Source organism: Silene latifolia, chromosome 8 (genome assembly GCF_048544455.1).
Source record: "Silene latifolia isolate original U9 population chromosome 8, ASM4854445v1, whole genome shotgun sequence".
NCBI lineage: Eukaryota > Viridiplantae > Streptophyta > Magnoliopsida > Caryophyllales > Caryophyllaceae > Silene > Silene latifolia.
The window spans coordinates 86,229,691-86,237,036 of record NC_133533.1 but is presented as its reverse complement, the minus strand read 5'-3'; the positions used below and the strand labels follow the sequence as shown (position 1 = coordinate 86,237,036).

General features: G+C 38.6%; 1 non-coding gene across 1 annotated transcript; it reads left to right on the top strand.

Moving 5' to 3' along the window:
- Positions 1-7,021: 7,021 nt before the first annotated feature.
- Positions 7,022-7,128, top strand: LOC141597759 (small nucleolar RNA R71). Its single transcript, XR_012522977.1, has one exon. It is a non-coding gene; the product is annotated as a small nucleolar RNA R71 (small nucleolar RNA).
- The last annotated feature ends 218 nt before the right edge of the window (positions 7,129-7,346 follow it).

Sequence of the window (7,346 nt, the reverse complement as noted above, 5' to 3'; positions counted from 1 at the left end):
AACGATCTTCCTTTTCTTTTTCCACTATCTATCACAACCACGTATAACTCATGTCCTCCCACCGAACTCATACTCACCACAGGTGCCACTCACTATACCACAAGATTGGGTAACTTACGCGTCAAGACCAACGTACATGTAAAACAATGCATAAAGAAACAAAATAACAACTTTGAATTAAACATAATATGCAACGAATTCAAAAGGTAAGCATATGACCAAAAACAGGGGTCACTAGATCGAGTACAGGGCACTCGATCGAGTAAGTGACTTACTCGATCGAGTAGGTGAAGAACAGAAGCACGTAAAACAAATTACCAGGGCTACTCGATCGAGTAACTAACGTACTCGATCGAGTACCAAGGATACTCGATCGAGTACCTACGCATTTCTCAGCACTGTCCAGTTTTCGTAAAACAGTCATAACTCACTCATTTCTTGGTCGTTTTGGGCGTGTGACCTATCGTTAGAATCGTAAAAGGACAAGCTATCACCTCCAATTGGAATCACATTAAAATCATTTATGCATCTCAAGTTATAACAGTTTAAATATAACCTCCCTATAATTGAAAACACAACTACTTGATTTTACTTCCCAACAACTTAAACGACAACATGGTAAACAAAAACAACTCGATGCTCATAAAACCAGTATCCCTAACCACATGTTACTAACTTCAAAAGCCAAGCAACAAATAACTCGATGCACATATATCATTCAACTTACCAATCACATATTACTCACATGTTTTTATTATATAACTTTACGTAAACAAAATCACAATTATATGACATCAAGTATCATATTCACATGTTACTAGCATAACAACCTTATAAAATCTCTTCCATCATAAAACATGCGTTATAAAAAAAAATATCATATTATCATGCAACAATTATCATCTTTTTCCACCAATTATTCATGCTCTTACTCAAACTTTCAGCTATATAAACTCGTACAACACTACCAACAACATATATGTATACATAACTCTATGTATAACTCCAATCAAACAAATTTTCTTTCCGTATTTCTATAATGCCATATCGTAAAACAACTATCATACTTTCAATCAATAACTTGCGAAATCACATCATCACCATCTTTTCTACACATTCCCCATTCTCAACATACATACATCCACTGATTCATGCCACACATCACTACATAGGTACACAATACACAAGGTAAACACATAGCGATCCCGACTCATATCCCATAGTGACCGGTTCAAAATTGTAGGGCGAGTTCGCGACTTTAGGACGTCTCCCAAGTCTTTGCATTAGCTCCTACAACTTTTACCCCGGGTTCATTTTATTTGACTCCCTATGTTTATTGGGTTCATTGGTTACAGGTTTCAGGATCGTCGCTTTGATACCATTTGTAACACCCCCATACTCCAAGTGCCTTACCAGGATGATAGGCTTATCGCGTACCTATGCAAAGATAAAATTCCCTAAGCACAAATTAATGTAGTAATAGGGGTCGAACCACAAGGAAACGGGAATTACTTCGTGAATTGCTATGGGTAGATTCTTATCAAGGTCGAATACGATTTGGTATTGGTTTGGTTGTTTGATGATTAATAGCAATAATGGTGTAAATTATATAATAGAAGAGAGTCTAAGGGGTTCGGGTCACACATGCAAAGAAACACATATAATCATGATAAACTTGGTACTAATAACATTGTCAATTGCTTAGGTTTAAAGATACCCATCTTACGATATTAGCATCAACCATAGACCGGGTCCTAGAGAAACTCTCGTCATTGACTAGGTCGTCCTACTATGCATGCTTAGTCTAATTCAATTCCGTGCCTCTCGACTTATAGAACGAATAAACGAACTTAATCAATTGAATAGGGCCCTAAACAAAGATTAAACATTGTGGCACAAGCATGTGATAGAAGCAATATGAACAATATTATTATTAACTTATTTTATCATGTTACATATTTGATTATTGCATGGCTCCCCTAGCCCTTTAGACCAAGAGAATTAGCTACTCATGCTAAAATGTAAATTGCAAACTAAATTATAAGAAATGCTAAACATGGTTGTATGAATTATATGGATTTGATAATATAACATGTAAAAGGAATAATGCTAATGTAAAATGAAGTACTTAATTGTAAACTATGTGGTAACTAAATTAGTAATGTAAATTGCAAACTAGAAATAAGAATACCTTAATAGAGAATAACTTGTATAGAAGAACAAATTGTAACCAAATGCTTGAATGTATAAAATAACCAAATGTTTAAGAACCAAATGCTTAACAATATTGAAAGCTAAATATGAAAACTAATGAGAGAATTATAAAGCTTGAGGCTATTCTAAGATGGAAATGGGACGTGAAATTTTTGATGCCCAAAGCTTCGGAATACCTCTCCTATTTATAGGAGAGGAAAGCAAAACGTAAGCATTGAAGATGACTATGGCCCCGATCGGGGTTGCATGGCCCCGATCGGGGTCGTGTGTCTCCGTGTTATTTCTCTTAATTCCTCTCTTAATTGCAAATGGTATCCAATGTTGGTGATTAATTGTGCGATTAATCACCCGGTTAAGACCTTAATTCTTGGCATCCTAGGTAGCTTGGAATCCTATCTTTTCCACCTTGACTTGGACTTTGAAGTTGGGCTTGACTTTGATTGTTGGCAACATTTGCAATTCTCACTTCAATCCAACAAATCTTCATGCAAACAACCATCCAAACACTCCCATGTTAGTCCAATGTTAGGCCTTGTTTAGCTTATTAGTGAACTTGGTGAATAAAATGGTAGGAAAAAGCCTCTAAATGCTTAGATTCCTACAAAACCGTAACAAACACAACAATACACCTAGAACACAAGATTAGCTCAAATATATACTAATTAAAGTATGACGAACAATAGAAACCGAGCTAAAATGAGGGGTACAAGTATATAAAATATGCACTTATCAAACTCCCCCAAGCTAAACCCTTGCTTGTCCTCAAGCAAGAAACCAAATCCCATCAAATGCAATATCCTAAACAAGCTAAGCATAATGTTTTAGAAACCCGAAACAACATGGGCAAGGAATAGAGCAAAGCATGGTTGAGATTTACATGACGGCATAGCATAGGAAACTTTGAATGAACCTTTGAGCTCTTGCATGATCTTTTGACTTATGGACTCTCACGGGGCACTCAAAACCTTTTTATGTGAAAGGACAATTTTGTGAATAACCACTCAACTATCCTCAACTTATAATAATGTGCCCGCAATCTAATATGGTAATCCATCAAAACTAGTAAGCCAAAACAATCAAATGCAAGCATGATAAAGAAGCCAAATGGGTAGGAAAAAGGCAAATAAACATGGGTAAGAAGGGGGAACAAATGAATTATGGATTGTGGAGCTAATGTCAAGCTAGCAACAACCAAATTGTAAGGATGCTCAATCCCAATTCTAACCCAATTTTGCAATTCAAATCATAAGAAAACTCTCCAAAATATATGAATAATGCTTGAGAATTTCTCACATCTTTTCTTCTTCTCTTTTTTCATTTCAATGCATACTTCTTTTTTTCATTTTCATGCTTTTTCATTTCTTCATTTTTTTCCATCTTCATTTTTTCATTTTTCTTTCATTTTCCAATTTCATCACTTCAACCTTTTCATTTCTCTTGTTTTTTTTTTCTTGAGCATTAAGACCAAGCTCACATGATATTCAAACTTTAAACCAAATCCCAATTGAGCACCCAAACAAGACCAAACAAGCTACTAGCTCAACAAGGTAGGCAAGTTATAATGTAGCTAGGGAAAATTGTTTGTGAAGGGGTCAAGAAGGCAATTATATTCATGTGAATGGCTCCAAAATGCTATAACAAATGAATGCATGTTTACCAAGAGATGACATGAAGACCATACTTGTGCGTTTTGATGTAACACACATCATAAGGAGACCTACACTCACCTAAGAGAGACCGGATATGGATGCATCGGTCAAAGAGAGGCTCTACCTTACCATCTTGTAGCTTGCCAATAGTCAAGATCAAGCCTATTCGGTTCATTCTCCATCTCCCACCTACTATGTCAAGACATCCCCATGTAGCTAATATCCCAACATGAAAGAATAAATCATTAGCAACATGCCATTTTTAGGATAAGCAAAGAGGAAAGTAGGCTACAAGCAAGCATAAAGCAAAAATTTCTCCCAAAAATTTTCAAAATTTCTACGCTACATGCAAACTATACTATATGCAAATGCAATATCTCCCCCCAAGCTAAACATCACATTGTCCTCAATGTGACAACCATCCAAAACACCCAATCAAACCATAAAAATGGCTCAAAGCACAAAACAGGAAGGACTAAAGGTTATGTTTAATGGGATGCAAGATCTAAACTAAAATGCAAAGCAATTAAAACTTACTCGACTTGCTAATCTCCCCCAAGCTAGCATGAATTCGGGGGGATGAAAATGTTTCTTTGTGACTTTAGTAAAGGAATGTGAAGAAACGAGAGAGAAAGGAGGAAATGAGTACCGTCGGGTATGTGTGAATGATAGAAAGAAATCTACCCCCTTTTTTTTTTTACCCGTATAGAACAAAGGCCAAGAAGTCACAGAACCATGACCCCGATCGGGGCCACCCAACCCCGATCGGGGTTGACCTCCTCTTCAGGTTTTGACCCTTTTCCGCATTGATTTAATTTCCTTCTCTTTTTCGAAAACCACGTCCCCGAACGGGGTTGTTGCATGGGGTTGCGTCCCATATTCACTCTTCTTCATTTTTACCTAGAAATCACAAAAGAAATATCGTTAAGTCGAGTATTTTTATTACTAATCTACGAAAAACAATAAATTGCAGAAAAATAAATAAAAGCAATAAAAAGCTTGGGTTGCCTCCCAAGAAGCGCTGGTTTAACGTCCCGCACGACGTAAGAAGCTATTTGATTCAAGTTTTGTCATTGAGCTTGCCACCAACCAAGCTCCATTTCATAGCTATCTTTGCATTTCTTAACCATTTGAAATTCTTCAAATAAAATTTCCCTTTCTTCCTTTTTCCACTTTTAGCAATAGCGTCCTTAGCATCATCACCTACAAGGCAAACAACACCCACATCGTCCTCCAACGGATCCATTAGTGAGGATCCAAGCATAGTAGAGGCATAAGAAGAGTCCACAGTGCTAAATGAATAACAAGACTCTTGTAACATTGGGCTTCTAATGGTGTTATTTTTGCTAAAGGAAACCCGATCATCACCCACTTCCAACGTCAACCTCCCATTTTTCACATCAATTAATGCACCCGCGGTACGTAAAAATGGCCTACCCAATATAATTGGGGTTTGTGAGTCCTCGGCCATATCAAGTATGAGGAAGTCAACGGGTATGAAAAACTTGCCAATTTTGACGGGAACATCTTCTAAGACACCTAGAGGTCGCTTTAAAGAACGGTCCGCCATTTGCAATGTAATACTTGTGCATTTTAAAGCACCCATATTAAGTTTTTCACAAAGGGAATAGGGCATGACACTTACACTAGCACCTAGGTCGCAAAGGGCCTTATCAATGGTATATTTGCCTATAGTGCAAGGAATAGAATAGCTACCGGGGTCCTTAAGTTTCGGGGGAGACTTATTTTGTAAGAGTGCACTACACTCTTCGGTGAAAGCAATGGTCTCAACCTCATTGAAGGATCGCTTCTTTGAGAGGATTTCCTTCATAAACTTTGCGTAAGAAGGGACTTGGGTAAGCAATTCCATAAACGGGATGGTGACTTGCAAATTCTTACAAACTTCCAAAAATTTAGCAAACTTACCTTCCTCCTTGTGCTTTGCTAGACGATGGGGAAATGGTACTTGAACAACTTCTTTTGGAGGAGCATCCTCCACATCTTTCACTATCTCTTTCTCATTCTCCTTGGAAGCACTCACCTTCTTTGAAACGGCATCACTCTCCTTAGCATTAGGAGAGATTTCTTCAACAACCACCTCATCACTTTCCTTTGGCATAGGAGACCCAATATCTTTGGCATCAAGCTTGCTCTTCCTCTTTAGCATCAACAATCGATGAGGGAATGGCACACGATCTTTAACAATAGGCTCTTCACTAGCCTTCCTTTTGTCATTTCCCCCAAGCTTAGCCTTTTTAACAACCACCTCTTCATCCAAAGTCATGGATGGCCCATCATAGCTTGAACCACTTCTCAAGGAAATAGAATTAACGGTTTCATGTGGTTGCTCACCTTGGGGAGGTAATTGACCATTCTTCCTTTGAGAGCTAGAAGCGGCTAGTTGAGCCACTTGTTGTTCCAACATCTTGACCGCGGCACTATGAGCTTGATCGTTCTTTTGAATTTGAGCCAATAATTCCCTTTGCATTTGGACTATCATGCCCTCTAGCTTACCACCTCCTTGATTGTTTTGTTGGCCATTTTGTGGTGGATTTTGTTGGTAGTTGTTTTGTGGAGGCCTTTGTTGATTTTGATAACCCGGTGGAGGGATATACTTTTGTTGTTGAGGAACATAGGCATTTTGTTGTGGTGGGGGTTGAGGGTTAAGCACATTGTTGCTATTATAAGACAAGTTCAGGTGGAATTTTGTATTCGGGTTATAAGTGTTGGAAAATGTACCCGGTGGATATAAACTTTGTCTTAAAGCTTGAAAAGCATTTACCTCTTCAATGGGGGATCGGCAATGAGCGGCATAATGACCCGCACCTCCACAACCGTCACACACAACGATTTGGCTTGTTGAAGACACAACATTGAGTTGTTGGATGGAATCTTTAGCATCTCTTTCCGCCAATTGTTGTTGGAGCAAGGCAATTTGAGCTAGCAAAACGGAGTTGTTAGAGGATTCTTCTTTACCTTTGGATGGCACAACTCGGGAATTGACGTATTGGGCATCATGGACCGCCATAGATTCGATCGTGGCATGAGCAAGGTCGGTGTCAATTTGATCAAACCGCCCATTGTTGGCGGAATCAAGGATCCTTCGCGACTCGGCACAACATCCATTGTAGAATGTTATTGCTAGAAACCAATCATCTAGCCCATGATGTGGGCATTGTCTTTGAAGCTCTTTATACCTCTCCCAAGCCTCATATAAGCTCTCAAGAGCTTGTTGACGGAATCCGGTGATTTGGCTCCTCAAAGTTTGAGTTTTCTCCGGTGGAAAAAACTTTTGATAAAAAGCTAGAGCCAAGGTCTCCCAATTGGTGATTCCCAAGGTGGTGCGGTCAAGGCTATTGATCCAAAGCTTGGCCTTGTCCTTCAAAGAGAAAGGGAAAAGCATTTCCCTTATTTGGGCTTGGGTGACGCCCGTTTGACTGATCATGGAGCAATAGTCACAAAAGTTTTGAACATGCAAATTGG